General features: G+C 34.6%; 1 protein-coding gene across 3 annotated transcripts in view; it reads left to right on the top strand.

Moving 5' to 3' along the window:
- Positions 1-19,374, top strand: part of ATF7IP (activating transcription factor 7 interacting protein) — a 137,193-nt gene that overhangs the window by 30,938 nt on the left and 86,881 nt on the right. The gene's annotated exons all lie outside the window — the stretch shown is intronic.

Raw genomic sequence — 19,374 nt, 5'->3', positions numbered from 1 at the left:
ACACTACTAAAATAATTATAGTAATAATAAACTACCTTTTTTTTTAAGACTTTTTTAAGAGTGTTTTCCTCATGGTTGCCTTTTGAAAGAAATAATGTGGTTTCTATTACTTTGTACAGATGAATAAATTGAAGCATAATTCTGTTGAAATGAGGTCCTTGAAGGTTCCTTCCTGATATAAAATTCTACAGATCACTATGACATACCCAGGGATACACAACTAGAACTTGTTGAATGAAGCCTGATCTCCAATTCAGTTCTTATTATTTGCAAATTTTGGGTTTATATTTCAGTTTGTTCTCTACTACTCTCCAAGCTTGTCACCATATCATGACCTCATTCCTCTGTCCTTCATGGACTATCATATTCTTTCCTTCTTATATTTAATTTCAGATTCTGTAATCTCCTACCCCTGTTCAACCATCCTGGTCAGTTTGTATCTTTACACTAATTCTTTCAGGGGCTCACAATAAACTGTTGCATTTCTGAAACAAGTAAAATTTGTTAAACTTTTAAATATGATAATAACTTTTTCACCAGCATTATTAGACAATATATTCTATATGATTATTACGCAAAAGAGGAGAATGAGAATATAGCTACTATTTGATTTGACTTTTGTTTCCCACTTCAGTGAAATCTTTATAAAATTAATCTTCACAGCACAGGGTATCCTTGACAAAAGTATGGGAACGGAACTTTCAGGCTTTTGCAAATTGTTCTTTAACAGACTACTGCATTCCCTTGACCCAGTCAGGGAAAATTGACTTGGCCAAGGTCATACAACTAGTGAGTGTTTGAGGCTGAATTTGAACTCAGGTGTTTTTGACCCCGGGGCCATTGCTCTCTATACACTATGACACCTAGTTGCCCCCAGAGAACTTCATTTTGATAGCTACACAATTTTAAAAGTGGGGAGAGCATTAGACCTCAATGTACTTATTATTTGTGATTACAGAGAAAACAACCATATTCAGTGAACCTTTCATTATATTAGTTGTGTACTTGCCAAAAGTATTTGCCATTCTCAATGATGGAATGTGTACACTGCCTAAGTGGTAAATAAATTCCTCCTAATGAGACTTCTGTTTGTAAGTGATAATTGTGCCACCTAAATGAGATTCCTGGTTAGTCAGATGTTTTATTTAATTATCCATATAGATAATGATATACAGTTGGACAAGCCCTCTATTCAGTGCCAGACTGTCAGTACATATTGGTCTTGGACAGAAATAAGTAGATAATGAAATAGGCCCACATTTGGAAAAAAGAAAGGTGACTATATTGACCTTGCTCCTGAGTAAATTATATGGGTACAATTTATAGTTGATTTGTAGTTAACTGAAGAATTAAAGTTGAGAATCGACCAAGTACATGTGAATATATGAATAATTTGCAAGTCATTATTAAAGAAGAATTACAAATAACCAGTGGAGGGTGTTCCATTATATTTGGGCCTTAAATGTCCAGAGCTCTAGAAGAAGGTCCTCAGGGGAGAGAAAAAAATTAAAATAAAAAAAATAATACTAATAATTGTAGGTATGGCCAGGTGGCACAATGGACGAAGTACCAGCCCTGGAGCCACAAGCACCCTAGCCCATATCCAGCCTCGTAAGCCCAACAGTCACCCAGCCGTGTGACATACAAGCCACCCGATCCCCACTGCCCTGCAAAAATCAAAAAAAAAAAAAGGAAAAAAAAGACCCCAAATAAAATAAAATAAAATAAAAAAATAAAATAAAATAAAAAAATAATAGTAGGGGTGGCTGGGTGGCAGACAGAGCATTGGCCCTTGAGCCAGGAGCACCTGGGTCCAAATCCGGCCCCAGACACCCAAAGATCACCCTGCTATGTGGCCCCAGGCAGGTCATCCAGCCCCACCTGCCCTGCACCCCCCCCCCCCCAAAATAATAATAACAAAAAATGTGCTCGAGTCTTTGTTCCAACACCAACAGCTCTGTCATGGGTGGATCTCATTCTTTATGATAAGTCCATAACAAAAGTTACTTCCATATTTTTCCAACCTTGCCATTGCTGTTCACAACTCCCTCCTTTCTTATTTCTCCACTACCATGTACTATATTTTCTCTCTCCTTTCACTCTGACTCTGCTGTAGGGTCGTTGACTGGCTCAGCAGACAGATCCCTGGTCCTGGGGCCAAGAAGCCCTGAGACCCCATACCACCCCTTAGGCCCAGAATCCACCTGGCCCTATGGTCCTGGACAGGCCTTCCAATCCCAGCCCCTTGCAAGAAGTAAGAAAGAAAATGTGTTATATCTGACCACTCTCCCCCCATGGTCCATCCTCTCCTCCTTTATTCACATCCCCACCCCTTCCCCCTGCTCCCCCCTCCTTCTTACTCCAGATGTCTATACCCCATTGAGTATATATGCTGTTTCCTCTCCTAGCCATCTCTGATGAGAGCAAAGGTTCCCTCATTCCCCCTTGCCTCCCCCTCTTCCATATCATTGCAATAGCTCATTGTAATAAAAAAAATCTTGTGTGAAATATCTTGGATTATCCTCCCTCTCCTTTTTCTTTCTCTCATTCCATTTCCCTTTTTTTCTATTGACTCCATTTTTACACCATATTTTATCTTCGAATTCAGCTTTCTCCTGTGCTTCATCTATAAAAGCTCTCTCTACCGTCTCTACCAGCTCTATTAACTGAGAAGGTTCATATGAGTATTATCAGTGTCATTTTTCTATGCAGGAATACATGCAGTTCATCCTCATTAAGTCCCTCATATTTCCCCCCTCTCCTCCAATCTCCATGCTTCATCTGAATCCTGTATCTGAAGATCAAACCTTCTGTTCAGCTCTGGCCATTCCAAAAGGAACATTTGAAATTCCCCTGGTTCATTGAAAGTCCATCTTTTGCCCTGGAAGAGGACATTCAGCCTTGCTGGGTAGTTCATTCTTGGCTGCATTCTAAGCTCTTTGGCCTTCTGGTATATTGTATTCTATTGTATTCCAATCCCTACGAGCTTCCAATGTAGTTGCTGCTAAGTCCTGTGTGATCCTGACTGCAGCTCCACGATATTTGAACTGTTTCCTTCTGGCTGCTTGTAATATTTTCTCTTTGACTTGGGAGTTCTGGAATTTGGCTATAATATTCCTAGGGGTTGGTGTTTTGGGCTCTCTTTCTGCGGGGGGGAGGGGATACGTGGATTCTCTCCATTTCTATTTTGCCCTCAGCTTCTAGAATATCAGGGCAATTTCCTGTAGTAATTCTTTGGAAATGATGTCAAGGCTCTTTTCCTGATCATGACTTTCAGGTATTCCAATAATTTTTAAATTATCTTTCCTAAGTCTGTTTTCCATATCAGTTTTTTCATTTTCTTTTAATTTTTCATTTTTTTGGTTTTGAAGTATTGATTCCTGATTTCTGTTAAATTCATCAATCTCCCTGAATTCTATTCTTTGTCTGAAGGATTTGTTCTCCTCAGAGAGTTTTCTTATCTCTTTTCCCATCTGGCCAGTTTTGCTTTTTAAAGCATTCTTCTCAATAACTTTTTGAACTGTTTTATCCATTTGACCTAAGCTGGTTTTAAGCATGCTATTTTCTTCAGCATCTTTTTGGATTTCCTTGACTAGGCTGCTGACTTCATTTTCATGTTTTTTCCTGCATCTCATTTCTTTTCCCAGTTTTTCTTCTAACTCCCTCATTTGATTTTCAAAGTCTTTTTTGAGCTCTGTCATAAGCCTGAGCCCAATTTCTGTTTTTCTTGGAGTCTTTAGATGCAGGAGCTTGTGCTTCCTCATCTTCAGACTGAGTATTTTGATCCTTCTTGGGCTCATTTGCAAAATAGTTCTCAATAGTCTTCCTCTTATTTCTCTGCTTGCTCATTTTCCCAGCCTGGTCCTGGTTTTGGGGTGCTTCCTGAGCTTTTGGGACACTCCCACAAGGGTCTCAGTGTGTGAGGCTCTGTCCTCCCTCCTGGTCTGTGAATGACCATAAGCACCCCCCTCTGCCACGGGGCCGAGGTGGGGGGGCCCTGTTGTTCTATGGGGGGGGGCGTAGACTGGGATCAGGATCTGAATGTGGTCAGAGCCCCAGAGTCCTGTTCCAGAGGCAGAGGACAGAGCTCATCAGTCTCTCTTCACTGCCCTTCCTCAGCTCAATGGGCTCATGCCCTGGGGGCTCCTGCTAACCAGGCTCAGCCTGCTTCTGTTTCCGGGTCTGGGCTGCTGAAAGACCAAGCTGCTTGCTCTGGCAGAAGTCCCCTGCTTTTCCCCTCTTTGTGCCCAGTGCTCCTCGGGGTGCAGCTCAGGAGACTCCCCCACTGCTGTGAGCTGAGGCTCCCAGCACCCTGGGGCTTCCTCCAGGAGGCTGATGTTCTTTGGCTCTGGCAGGCCACCCCTCTGGCAGGCCGCCTCTCTGATCCGGGGAGCAGAGCCTTTCTGCTCTTTTCCAGGTTACCTTGAGTAGGAGAACTGCCTCACTGGGTCCCTTTGTGGGTCCTGTCTCTCAAAAGTTTAGTTAGAGTCCTTAGCTGATGAATTTTATCAGAGAGCTCCTAAGACTGGATCCCTTCTTGTGGCCATCTTGGCTCTGCCCCCTATAGCAGCATATTGACTAACTTGGTGTAGGCTAAGACATAGATGTGATGTGGTCTACACTGTTAGAGAAATATCAAAGTATTGTTTTAGAGTCTGCTTCCCTTTAATATTTACCAACTGATTCTAATTATGTTTATTTGGGGTTAATTATTACAAACTTTCAGATAATTTATGGTAGAGATTATATTACTTCCCTAGCTTTCTTAATATTTAACATTCTCAGTTTTACTAATTCTTATGCCATAGTTTTTCTTCACCATTCTTATTACTGTCCTGAATATGCTTCAGTTTGGCCTTTTAAAAATGTGTCCAGACCTGGACACAATATTGAATTTTACTTTTCTAGAACAGAACATAGCAAGACCAGGGAATAATCAGTTTGCCTGTTACAGGTGATTTATTTATTTATTTATTTATTTGCAAGGCAGATGGGGTTAAGTGGCTTGCCCAAAGGCCACACAGCTAGGTCATTATTAAGTGTCTGAGGCTGGATTTGAACTCAGATACTCCTGACTCCAGGGCCAGTGCTCTATCTACTGCGCCACCTAGTCGCCCCTTACAGGTGATTTTGATGGGATTATTCATTTCTCTTTTAGGAAAAAATGCATTTTAGGACCTGTCCTTGTTATCCACAGCCAATTCTATGCTTTCTGTATTCTAACTCCTGACCCCCAATGAAAATGATTTTTTTCTTTTTAAGGCTCTGTTACCTCTATTTTATACTATCCCCCCAGGGTTATTTGCTCACTGTTGCTATTCAGTTTATTTTCAAGTTTTAATAGATCAGTTCATAAATTGTGGAAAAAGTCTGCTTTACTGCTTCTGTAATTCTGTGATTTCTTTGACTGCTGAATTTGTATACTGCATCCTGTCTGTTTGTTTGTCAACTTCATGCTATAGAATGCTGCAAAGTTTCCTTGTAAAATGAACGTTCTGTCAGAAGCTTAGAATTTGGAACTTAAATTTCTTTGGAGAAATTAGCTTTCAAATAAGAAGTTATTTTTATCTAATCCAATATGATTGCTATGGGAAAAATTTGATGTAAAGAATTAGTTTAAATTATTGTTGGCTTCCAGAATTACTTCTGAATGGGAAGACACTTGGAACATGCTTGATATTTCTTCTCATTCACAAAGAGGTCAGTGAAGTTGGTGACTGGGACACCTGATAAGTTTAACTCTACTTTTTTGGGTATCTTTAAAACCTGTGATAGGAGACTAGCTGTGGGGGATGAAAACTGATAAATGAGAAAAACTCCTGCTTTGACTCTGAATGCAAAACTGCCCTATCTCATCTGTATCTCAGGAAAAGTTGATTTTAATGTAGAATATCCAAGATGAAGTTGCTTTCTACTCAAATTTGGGGAATTAGTGATAGACCAACATTGATTGGCATGTTCAGTTTTGTTTCTACAACCTTTTTCAACCACAAAAAATGTCTTGTGAAGCTCCAGGATAATTTAAAATACTACTTTATTTTCAGTTTAATGTTTATAATAACTAAAATAATAATTTTAACCTTCAAAAGCCTCAAACATGAATTTACATTATGTAATCATTATAATGTAGAAAATTTCATTCTTCCTATAATTATGAAAAGTATACAATTATAAAAAATCATTATGAATATTTTAAATAGGATATTGTAAGAAGTATTTTGGCAAGAACTTATGCTTGTTATCTGCAAAATTTCTTAGTAAATTTTGTTATTTTACAAACTTTGTTGAATATAAATAACATTTTGTAAAAAGTTACACCTTGGAAGATGTGTTAACATCATATAATAATTACATTTAAGCTTAATGATATTTTGCCTTTTTGAACAAAGATTTGTAAAATCTTATTTAACTAAATGTCATTTGCTTTAATATCATGTTTAATTTCAGTATTTTGATTAAAATGAGAAAATGCTTGCCCATGCAAATGTGATAGAATAACTAAATTATTTAATTTTCTATTAGTTAATGACATGCTGTATTAAATGACATGTACTTATAAATTCAATTGGTCTATATTGCTTAATTTTTAAGTGTTTAAATGTAAAGTTTTGTGAAGAATCCCTTCAGAAATGACTTTTTTCTTTTAACACTTAGACTCTTCTAGAAACTCAATTGACTGACTAGTAGTGTTGCTAATCAATTTTTTTGGTAATAATGTAAGTGCAGAATAAGTTAAAAATCAGCCTTAATATCACATTGAGAGACCATAAAAGGTTTATTTCTGCAGAACTTTTGTGATAATGTCTGATTATTTTAAGTTGGTCTGTATTATGCATGCCCACTTATGCATACCACAAGAATGCAAACATTTTTAACTTCTTGATCACTTGATTACACAACTGGTAAAGTACAATTAAATAGGAAATGAGGGAAATTACTCTCTAGTCTTGAATAGAATGAAAGTAGGGGCATGTGCATGCTCGTTTCTCTTGGAAATCTAGTTTGTGCTTTAATGTTGAAACTTTGTGAAGGTTTGGAAACAATTTGATGATGGGTTGTGAAACTTTGAGGAAAGAACATGTTTCTATGTGATCCAAATTTAATTAATTTTTTTATGAACACAAAAATTGAAAAAGAAGCATCTTTTCAAAGAGGACAAATATGTTTTATAACTACTTAAAACATCATTAGAGAATTTTTAGTATCAACCTCTTGGAATACCCTTAGGAATTCCTAAGCAGTTTGTGAACCAGTAAATGGAAACTATGGTAAATTAATGTTTAGTAATTATTAAAAATCTATGTGAAATGTCAAAGCATTTGAATTTTTTTGGACTGTTGTTCCAGTTCATTATCATCTTTTAAAATACAGCTATGGGGATGGTATTTAACATATGTTCTGCTGATTATAAAGAGTTGTATATTAGATACTTAAGGAAACCATAATTAAATGTAAATTAAATTTCTCCTTTAATGACGCTAATGATTAGGGTATTTTGATGAAGAAGACATAATCAAGGGTACTGCATTTCAGCTGGTTGCATCTTGTCTTGATAGACAAATGCTATTTACATTGTCAGCCAAAACCTACAAATTAATAGTAAATAACCTACATTAATTAGAAATAACCTACATTAATTACAGTTAAAATAACTTGCTTTCTGATACAAGCAAGTTATTTTAACTAATTAATGTAGGTTATTTCTGATTTCAAATTTATTATCATTCAAGGAAAATAATTTTTTTCTTTACTATTTCTATTTAGAAGCAGTGGTTATTTTATTTTATATTCATTTTTAAAATTTAAGGCAATGGGGGTTATGTGACTTGCCCAAGGTCAAACAGCTAGGCAATTATTAAGTGTCTGAGGTCAAATTTGAACTCAGCTACTCCTGACTCCAGGGCCCGTGCTCTATCCACTACGCCACCTAGCTGCCCCCAAGCAGTGATTATTTTAATAATAATTAATTTAATTTTTATCTGTAGATTCCCCCTCCCCTTTTTGGTAGTAAAAATTTTATTTTTCCCATGTTAATGTTTTTAAATTTTTTTATTATTAAGCCTATAATCAACTTATGGAAAACATTTTAATACACAGTGAAAAGGTAAAAAAGAAATCAGTGTATGAAACCAAGGACTTCTGTTACATAATTATTAAATTTAAGTGTACTTTAAATAAAATAAGACAGCACAAAATTGTTCAATTTACCCTTTTGAATCTTTTGTTTTCATTGTGTTCCACTGATACTGCTTTCTTATCCCTCTTTTTTGTTTTCCTTCTCACTGCTTAAAAAATCCACATGGAAATCCTTTTTTCCTTAACCCAGACCTTTTCTTGTAACACAATAAACATAATCAAGCAAAATGAATGATTCATTATAGTGGCTGTATTTGAAGATACAGGTCAAAGATTAAATGTAGTTTAATATCTTTTTTTCAGTGTACTTTCAAATTGCTTTACAGAATGTTTTGTAATCGTTCCTATGCTCCCTTTTAACAGTTGGCAATTTTCCTCTTCCCTTTGCTGAGATGAGAAGTGTATTAGTAGAAACTAAGTTTTTGAAATGTTTGTTCTATTATTAGTAACTTGGAGCAATTTTTCAGATGTTATCCAGAGTTTACAATCCCCCTTTTTTTAGAAATAGCTTATTCATATCCTTTGACCTGATACTGAATTGTTCTTGTTCTTATATATTTGTATCAATTCCCTCTTTATCATGTCTACCAGACCTTTATCAGAGGAGTTTGCTATTAAGTGTTTTCCTCCTAAATTATTTTGTTTATTTTTCTTGTGGCTTTTGACAATCCTCAATCTCAGCAGAGAAAATGATAATGAAAATATTTTAGAATAGCTTTGAAAGAAAAACATGTCAAGTAGTTATTATAAAAACTCTTAAAGAATTAAAATTCATATTCTTTATTTCAGTCTGAACACTTAAGAAGATCTTACTTGTATAGCTGGTATCTTGGTTGCTTTCTTGTTGCATAGTCTCCAGGATTATTCCTCCTAATTCCCTCTGTCTCCACAATGAAAGCTCTAGCTAGGCTCAATTATACATTCTCAAGTGGCTGCCAGATTTCTGAAGAGTTTTAAACTTGGCCCGTTGCTGTTGCTAAGCAACTACTTGTGAATTCTTCTGGCTGGGTCTTTATTAGGAACAGAAGTGTAATTGAAATTGAGATGGAAGGAAAGGTTTTCCCTTGACTTTTTCTGCCATTTGAATTTGAATCAGCAATTAAATCTTCAGAAACCAGTTAGAGAAGTCTCCTTGTTTACGTGGAGACTTTTAAGGAAGTAGTAAATTTTAGTGTAATGGTTTGCATAACTTAAAATAGTGTAGATAAACACCATTCTTCATTTGTTTATCTGTTAAAGATAATTTACTTTTATTGAAGTAATTTCTCCCTCCAATTAAGCATCTTTAAAGCTTTACCAGATCTTTGTAGATTATTTTTTAGAATTTCAGTGACTTGAAAACATGGTTAAATATTTGAAGCATGAAGTGCTATTATTTTTATGTTTAGGTTAAATTACAGGCAGTATAATTTCCATCTATTTACTTAAGCTTTTTCTTGAAGTTATTTTAGATTATTGTTGTCCAGTCTATCACCTTTCCATAAATTTTATAAGCATGCTGCCAAGAATCGTATCATTTTAAATTTAAAAGCAGTTAACATTGTGATGGCTTGCATTTATATAGCACCTTAAGGTTTGCAAATTGAAAAAATAGCTTATTTTATTTTCTCAACAGCACTTTGAAGTAGATGCTATTATTCCCATTTCACAGATGAAGAAACTGAAGCAAACAAGTTAAGTTGCCTAGTGTCACACAGCTGATAGGTATCCAGTGCTGGCTTTTACTTCATTTCTTCCTGATTCCAGGTCCAGCATTCTTTCCACTGTATTACCTAATTGCCTCAATCTTAAATTTAGTGCCCCTCATTTGCAGTTAAGGAAACTGATCTTAGAGGTTCAGTGAATTTTAAAGATATACGAGTCTTGGACTAGGACTATAAACTAGATCCATAAATCCTGCTCTCAGTACCAGTGTAAACTCTATTAAATTCTTACTATGTCCCTGCCATTGTGCAAAGTGTTAGAAGTTGAAAGGCAGGCAAAAACATCCATAGCACTAAGAGTGTACAAAACAGCAGTCATTTACTCATTATATTGAATGGTACATGGTACAGTGATAGAGTACTGGTCTTAAAGTCCAGGAGTTCGAATCCAACCTCAGACACTTGAACACTCAGTAGCTTGTGTGACCTTGGGCCTGATTCATATCTGGCTCCTGGGCCCAGATGGCTCTAGAGGAGAAAATGAGGCTGGTGACTTAGCACAGCCCCTCACTCAAATTCAATTCATGTGCTTGTCATGACATCTCCCGTAATGTGATCCTTTTCGAAAATGAAAGACAAACATTACTACATTGAATACCATAAAAAGCTAACACTCTAGTTTTTAAATGAAATCAACTACTCTGTATTTTCTTAATTATAGATCTTTTTAGGCACACTCTATCACCTACTAATTTGGCTATAGTGTCAAATTTCAGGGTAATCACACATACATGCATGCAACATGCAACATACTCAAAACATGCAAATAGTTTATATATAAAACATGTGTATCTATATATGTACAATACATGAATAGTGATAGTTGTTGTTGTTGTTGTTATTATTATTATTATTATTATTATTATTATTATTATTATTATTATTATTATTATTATTAACTTTACAGACATTCCCAGGGACAAAGAAACAGCATTCCCAGTTATTTTACTATACAATAGACTATATCTTTCTGTTCTACTTGAAGGTGACTATTTTCCTTTCAGGGTATACAGGATTAATTATTGGACTATCTCAAGATTTAGTGAGTTAGTTCTCTGGTATTGATGTAAAAATCAGAGCAGATTTATAGTATGCTTGTCAGGCATACTATAAAAATATTTTGTACTAGTTAAATTTTCTGCCTGAGGTTCCTTTTTTGCTTTGAGATTCTGTGATTTATTGAGTGATTATCTGAATGTGGAGCTGCACTAAGAATAACAAAAATTAGATATATAATGCAAATTTAATTTAAAAAATTAACTTTTTAGCTATATAAATTATCACATGATCACATGCTTTAAACAACTAAAAATCACGCTGAGATCAGAACATATTTATGGTTTTAACATACTGAATTGAGTATTACTTTCTGCAATAGGCTTTATTTAAAAACATTGGAAATTCCTATATTATGACCATGTGGAAAAAATAATTAGGGAAGCCTATTATCTAATGCTTATAAATCTTGAAAATTGAAAATGCTTCAGGATTATTAAAAACTGTGTAAAGTGAAGAAATAATTTGGATCTACCTACAGGAAAAGATGATCCAGTTGTTTGCTGCTGTAAAAAGATGTTAGAAAGATTCATTTTAACTGTAGAAGTTAATATTCATAATACTTTAAAATTTTTATTTTCATTTTTAAATACAGAGAATAAAGGTATTTCTGGAGGTAGATAATTTTTGATTCAAGGTCACAATCCACCTATTCTGAAACATTTTCTGTAACAGGGATAAGCTAGAAACCTATCCTAGTAAGATCAGGGTGAAGCAAGGATATCTATTATCACCACTGTAATCCAGTATTATACTGGAAATACTAATTGTAACAATGAAAAGGCAAAGAATTAGAAGAAGAAACAAAGCTATCAGTCTTTACAGATATGATGGTATATATAGAAGAATATTAAGAGAATGGACTTAAACTAGTTGAAATAATTAACAACTTAAAAGTTGTGAGAAAAACAATAAACACATAAAAGCATTTTTACATATAACCAGCAGAATCTAACATCAAGAAAGAAAAATTCCATTTAAAATTATTACAGACATTATATAATCCTAGGGAGACTACTTGCTGCCAAGACAAACCAGGGAATTACAAAACATTTTTTCAGACATATCCAACCAATAAGAGAAATATTAATTGCTCATGGATAGGCAGAGTCTATATAAGAAAAAATGACAATTCTCTCCAAATTAATTTATTCAGTGCCATACAAAATTACCAAAAAAATAGTGCTAGGAAAAAAAATAGCAAAATTCACCTGGCAGAGCTAAAGGTTAAGAATATCAAGATATTCAATAAAAAAAGGGGACAAAAAGTGGTCTGGCACTATTAGATCTCAAACTGCATTAAGTAAATATCAAAATAATTTAGTACTGCCTAAGAAATAGAGTGGTGGATTAGTGGACTAGATTAGGAATACAATACATAGTAATCTAGTATTTGATAAACCCAAAGATCCAAGCTCTTGGGATAAGAACTCACTATTTGACAAAAGTTGCTAGGAAAACTGGAAAGCATTTTACTAGGTTTAGACAAACATCTTACACCATATACCACAATAAAGTCAAAATGGGTACATGATTTAGACATAAAATGTGATAAGCAAAATAGGGGGGCCTGGAAAATTGTATCTGTCAGATCTGTGTGTAAGGGGAAGATGTATGGCCAAATGAAATAGCATTATAGAATATAAATTGGATAATTTTGGTTTCATGTGCAAGATTTTTTTTAATTTCAAGAAAAGCCAATACAACCAAGATTAGAAGGAAAACAGGAAACTAGATGAAATATTTTAAAGCAAATTTTTTCTGATAAGTTTCTTTTTTCAACTATATAGAGAACTGAGTCACTTTTAAAAGACTACAGATTTTCCCATTTGATAAACTGTCCAAAGGTATGAACAAGTAATTTTCAGAAGAAATCAAAGCTATGTATAATCATGAAAAAATAATCCTTGTTGATTAGAGAAATATTAATCAGAAGCCCTCCTAGATTCCAACTCCACACCTATCAGATTGACCAAGACAAATGAAAATAATAAATGTTTTAAGAGAATTTTGAGACAACACGTCACTTTGGATGAGTTATGAACTGATCCAATAATTAATCTGGAGAGTAATTTGGAACTCTGACCAAAGGGCTATAAAACTATGCATAGTCTTTGACTCAGCAATAACTCTACTTGTTCTATAACAGGTAAAAGAAAAAAGAAAAATGCCTATATGTTCAAAACTAGAGCAGTTCTTTTTGTGAATGTGGCAAAGAATTGGAAATTGAGGGTATGTCCGTCAATTGGAAAATAGCAGAATAAGTTGTGATATATGATTGTGATAGAATACTATTATAAAAAATGATAGGCAAGATCTCAGAAAAATTTGGAAAGAAACTGGTACACACATTGTAAGTAATAACAGCAATGTTGTACAATAGTCAACTGTGATCAACTTATTAGCTATTCTCAGCAATACAATGATTCAAAACAAAACTGGGCAAGTCACCTCACCCTGTTTGCCTCAATTTCCTCCTCTGTAAAATGAGCAGGAGAAGAAAATGGCAAGGTACTTCTATATGTTTGCCAAGAAAACCCTAAATAGGGTCATGAAGAGTCAGCTACAACTAAACCACAAAAAATACAGATAACCTATGCCTACAATTTGAGGTTCCCCAATGCTACATATAGGAATTTCTCTTTAGTGAGCAGTTAATCATCATCCTCCATTCTGTCTCACATTCCAGGTTCTTGCTTTTCCTAGGGACCTTCTTTAAAAAACTGAATAATGGAAAGAGAAAACCTTCCCACAGTTGTAGCTTTGTGTGTGTGTGGGGGGGTGGTGGTGGTGGAAGGAGTGGGGAGGATGACTTTGTGTGAGATTAAGACATTCACAGGAATCAAGAGTTCTTAGGGAGCAGGAAAGGTCTTCATTTCCTCAGGAGGAAAGTATACATCTGGTTGCAAAGTAGCACCAGCCTGGGAGTATCGAAAATAAAAACATGGAGGGTCATTTTTATAGTAATTAATAATCCTACCTCTAAACTCTGTCTTATCCCACCATTGGCTGGTGAGACAAGCCAATGTTACCAGAACAAACCAACCAGCACAAAGCAAATTATTCATAACTAATCTCTATCCTATTAGAAAGTCATAGTTTTCAATCTCTTATCATAATTATTCATAGCTTAATCTATACCCTATAAAATGATATTCTACAAAACTTAATCATGCATTTCCTTTGACCAAATTTGGGGATGTCCAGTCAGAAAGAGAATTCAGGTCTCCTTAACATTACCTCATGTTCCAAGAATATGGAGACCAGACAGTGTTTTACTCTCCCAGCAAATAGTTCTGATACAGGATATAATAATTATTCATGAAGAAGTTTCTTTGAAGGTCATTCTCACCAGAATGTACAAAAGAATGTTTTCTTTCTATATATGAACAACAAATCCCAAGGGCAAGAGATAGAGAAATTCCATTTAAAAGTAACTGTAGATAACATTAAATCCTTGGTATTCTACCTCCCAAGGCAAAACTCAGAAATTGTATGAGAAAGGTTTTCTTGAGGAAACTTCTGGGGAGACCATCTCTCACAGCTGCAGGAATGAGAATTCCACCCTGATTTGGAAGGAATTATTGCTGACTCCTCATGTGCTGTGCAAAGGAAAGGGTTGGTGATTTTTTTTTTAGGTTCAACATTTTAAATAGTTTCTAGAGCTTCCCTTCTCTTTCTTCCCTTCCCTCTATCACCTCTCCTTATCTTCTCTTATGACTCAGGTTACTATGAGGCCTGTGTAAAGATAGGAGTAGTGGTTACTTACATGGAATCAAAGAGCAAAGTCATATTCAAAGCTAGTAGTTTATATTTTACCTACCAAACCCTGAGCCCCATAGATTTTAAGGGAAAGTGCCTTTATGCCTCCCTCTTTGTTCTTGAATAGAAAGTTCTACTCCACAAACTTCAATCTCAAAAGGGTATTGTACTAATTCCTCACTCCCCCCCCCCCAAAAAAAAAGAAAGAATCCTATTGCATGCCTGGGGGGAGGACTGTCTCAGTTTGAAAGAGTTAAGGGTTGGAACCTGGTAGACTCAAAACTGAGGCATTCATTTCCTATAAGTAAGCTTTGATATCTTCAGCATTTCACAGATATAGAGATGTGTTACATTGACTGTGAAAGAAGCATAGGAAAGGCTTTGTTTCTGGTTTGTAAGATACCTCTCATGATTCCTGGGACAAGTTCATAATCTGATTCTTTCTCTTTAACTTCACCAAAACTGCCAAATCTATTAAGTGTCTGAGGTCGAATTTGAACTCAGGTCCTTCTGATTCCAGGCCCAGTGCTCTATCTACTGCACCATATAGCTGCCTTCTCATTCTTTTTTTTTTTTTTTTTTTTTTTTTTAGGTTTTTGCAAAGCAAATGGGGTTAAGTGGCTTGCTCAAGGCCACACAGCTAGGTAATTAAGTGTCTGAGACCGGATTTGAACCCAGGTACTCCTGACTTCAAGGCGGTGCTTTATCCACTACGCCACCTAGCCGCCCTCATTATTTCTTAAGAACAATAGTATTTCATCACATTCATAGACAGTTTGTTCAGCCATTCCCCAATTGATGGGCGTTCCCTCAATTTCTAATTCTTTGTCTCCACAAAAAGAGATGCTATTAATATTTTTGTGTGGATTCCCTCCCCCCCACACTTTTTATGATCTCTTTGGGAAACAGACCTAGTAGTGGAATTGCTAGATGAAAAGATAAACACAAAGATATAGCCCTTTGAGGCTATAAATTACAAATTGTTCTCATGTTTGGATCAATTTACAATTCCACTAGTAGTACATTAGTGTCTCAGTTTTCCTACATTTCCTCTGACATTGATCATTTTCATTTTTTTCTCATATTGTTTAACCCAATAGTTGTGAGGTAGTACCTCACAATTGTTTTAATTTGTCCTCCCCTAATCAATAATGATTTAGAGCATTTTTTCATATAACTGGAGATAGCTTTAATTTCTTCTACTGCCTGTTCATATTGTTTGACAATTTATCAGTTTGGGAGTGATTTGCATTCTTATAAATTTGACTCAGAAGCGCTAGCTGTAAAAAATAAAAAAGCAGGTATTTTCCAGTCTGTTTTGTCAAACCAACTGTTAAAATTTCAGCTTAGACACCATTTTAGTGTGAACATTGACACCTCAGAAATGGGCAAATAAATCTGAGAGCATATTGTTTTGATGATGATGATGATGAAGTCCAAAGTCATTTGGATCCAGTGGTTAGATATGAATCAGGATGACTGGAAGTGACTGGATGGGAGGCAATCTGGGTTAAGTGCTAATTCTTAGACTTTAAGAAAATAATGGAAAATATTTATAATTTAAATTACAGATTAATTTTAAGGGTGTACTTTATTTGATTTTTAAAATTTTTTTATTTATTTAAGGCAGGGTTAAGAGACTTGCCCAAAGTCATGCAGCTAATTATTAAGTGACTGAGGTCAAATTTTAACTTGGGTCCTCCTGACTTCAGGGCTAGTGCCACCTAGCTGCCCCAATGACTGTATTTGACTGTTAAACATTTATTAGGATAATCCTAGGTTAAAGATGTTCATTCCTATTAAAATTATTTGGTATTAGGATGTCAGAAATGCAAACTATAAAAATAAGACAAGGTTAATAAGTTTAGGAAATAAGAACTCATTAAAGAAAGATGAAATTTTTTTTGCGATAGAGGCTTTTAAGGAATAGCTCAGAATAAACAAAAAATAGAGATAGTCATAAGATAAAATCAGCATTTTTTTTAGTATTTTAATAGACTCTTAGGAATAAGAGTTAGAACATTCCTATTAAGTGCAAAATGGATATCTTAACCTAATTTACCAAGACAAAGTAAGGATTTAAACAATAAAACTTAAAAATAGTTTTTGTCATAAGTAAATATGTAAATAATTGGAGAGATAATCTAGGTTCATTTTATGTTGCAGCAGTATAAGAATGATGATTTTTAAATTAATTTATAGATTTAGTACCATAATGATCAAACCCCAAAGCTTTCTGCCATAAAGCCTAAACAACATACGAATATTCAAAATAATTAATTAGGTCAAGAATTTTAACAGAGGTAATGAATGAAAAAGGGTGAGAAATAGTAGCATAACTTAATTAAAATACAAAATGTGTTAAAATATTTGTTTTTGAAACTATTTGGCATTGGTTAAAAGTATGAAAAGAAAACAAGCCCTGTAAGAAAGTGAGCATTATTACTTCAGTCTTACATCATTCCAAGAATACAAAACTTCCAGAAGAAAGTTTTTGACAAGAAATACTGGAGAGAAAGAAAGAGTTTGGGGGGAAACAAGTCTTAGACTAATATTTTACACAATAAGCTTTTCCCCTTCCTTATTAGTTATTTTTTTCATTTACCTGCAAAGATGGTTTTCAACATTCATCCTTTTGCAAGCTTTTGAGTTCCACATTTTCCCAACCCCTTCCTCATGGCAGCAAATAATTTGATATAAGTTGTACATGTAAAATCGTATTTAACGTCTTTCTATATTAGTCAAACTGTGAAACAACTAGAATTAAGGTGGAAAACCATGAAACAAAGAGAAAAAGCAAAAGAAGTTTCTACAAAAGTGATCATAATTTGCTTTCTTCTGTATTCAGAATCCATATTTTTTCCTCTGTATATGGATGACATTTTTTTTTCCATCCATGTCTCTCAGGATTATCCTAAAATCGCTGGATCAAAAAGACTAACAACAAAACTAAAACAAAAAACAACCTTTGATTCAGCAATAACACTACTAGATCTGTATTCCAAAAAGATATAAAAAACGGGGAAAGGACAGGTACAAAAATATTTATAGGCATCTCTTTTTGTAGTGGTTAAGAATTGGAAATTGAGGAGACGCCCATCAATTGGAGAATGCCTAAAAAGCTATACATGAATGCTAGGGTGTACTGTTCTGAAAGAAATCATAAGAAGGCCTGACTTAAAAAAAACCCCGGAAAAGACAAGCATGAACTGATGCTGAGTGAAGGAAGCAGAAACAAGAGAACATTATATAGACTAACAGCAACATTGTGAGATGATCAACTTTTTTTTTTTTTTTTTTTTGCAAGGCAATGGGGTTAAGTGGCTTGCTTATCCAAGGCTACACAGCTAGGTAATTATTAAGTGTCTGAGGCCGGATTTGAACTCAGGTCTCCCCCCCCCCCCCCCCCCCCCAGGCTGGTGTTCTATCCACTGTACCACTTAGCTGCCCCAGCAAACTAGTGAAATTTTGGACTATGATTTTTTAATTGTATTATGAAACATGAAGTTTTAACAGTTCAATTTCATTGATAATTTTAAAACATAATGCCACTTTAGTTATACTCTTGGGATATGTTTATTTGGATAGTTGAAAGGTAAACGTGAAACTTTTCCTCAGCATTAGTAAATAGTCTTCCAAATGGAACTTAGAAAATAAAAAACCTTTGCTTCAAGAAATGGCAAGAGAATAATCATTAAGTGCTTTGAATGCTAAAACAAGTTAAGTTAAATTAAAAATTAAACTTAAATAAATTTTATATTATCAGTACAACATTGAGAGTAAATTATAAGCTCATTTCTTAAAATTATTTCAAGAATTAAATGAATATTTCATTGATGAATCTTTAATTGTAAACCTATGCCAATGTGTGATTCATGTCTTTTCTTTCCATAAATCAATAGATGTTGTATCTATCCTTGAAATCTCCCTAAGGCCTTTCAGCATTTTATACACATCATGGAGGTACTTGATATAACCATTTTTTAAAATTCCTTAACCTCTACCTATATTAATGATCCCTTTCCTTTTCTGATCATAAATCTTGTAAATGATATATCTGAAGTCACTCTTTGACTTAATTTCCTTTCAATAGAAGTATGCTTTCACTACTTATTTATGTTTCTCCACTTCTTATTTATGTCTCTCCATTACCATTGGGGTTGATTATAGTTCTAATTCTGTGTGCTGTGATTCATTTATCAGATAATATCACTGGAAAAAATATTGATACCAAAAAAAATTGTTTGACATTTGTGACTGGGAGGACAAGCAGGTTGTTAGTCTGATTTTGGGGGGCATTTTTCCAGTATTAATAGGAATAGAAAAAACTACTTTCTTAGATAATGCTGTGTATAAAAATGTTTATATTTTTATTTGACTTTTGTCTTACCCTGTGTCATTGTTTTCTTTACTTTCTTTTTTGGCTTTTGCAAGGCAATGGGATTAAGTGACTTGCCCAAGGTCACACAGCTAAGTAATTAAAGTGTCTGAGATTGAATTTGAATTCAGGACCTCCTGACTTCAGGGCTGGTGCACTATCCACTGTGCCACCTAGCTGCCCATCATTTTTCAAATGACTTCACTTTTGAAAGGACTGAACTCTTCTTGTTTTTTCCCTCATCTACCTCTAGTTTAAAAATTGGAACCCAAGAATCACACGTGTAACCAATTATTTGGTAGCAAATATATTAAAATTTTGATTGCATAAGTTGATTTT

This window comes from Macrotis lagotis, chromosome 7, assembly GCF_037893015.1.
Source record: "Macrotis lagotis isolate mMagLag1 chromosome 7, bilby.v1.9.chrom.fasta, whole genome shotgun sequence".
NCBI classification, from domain to species: domain Eukaryota; kingdom Metazoa; phylum Chordata; class Mammalia; order Peramelemorphia; family Peramelidae; genus Macrotis; species Macrotis lagotis.
Note: the sequence above shows the minus strand (reverse complement) of the source record. Positions and strands in the feature narration are given on the sequence as shown.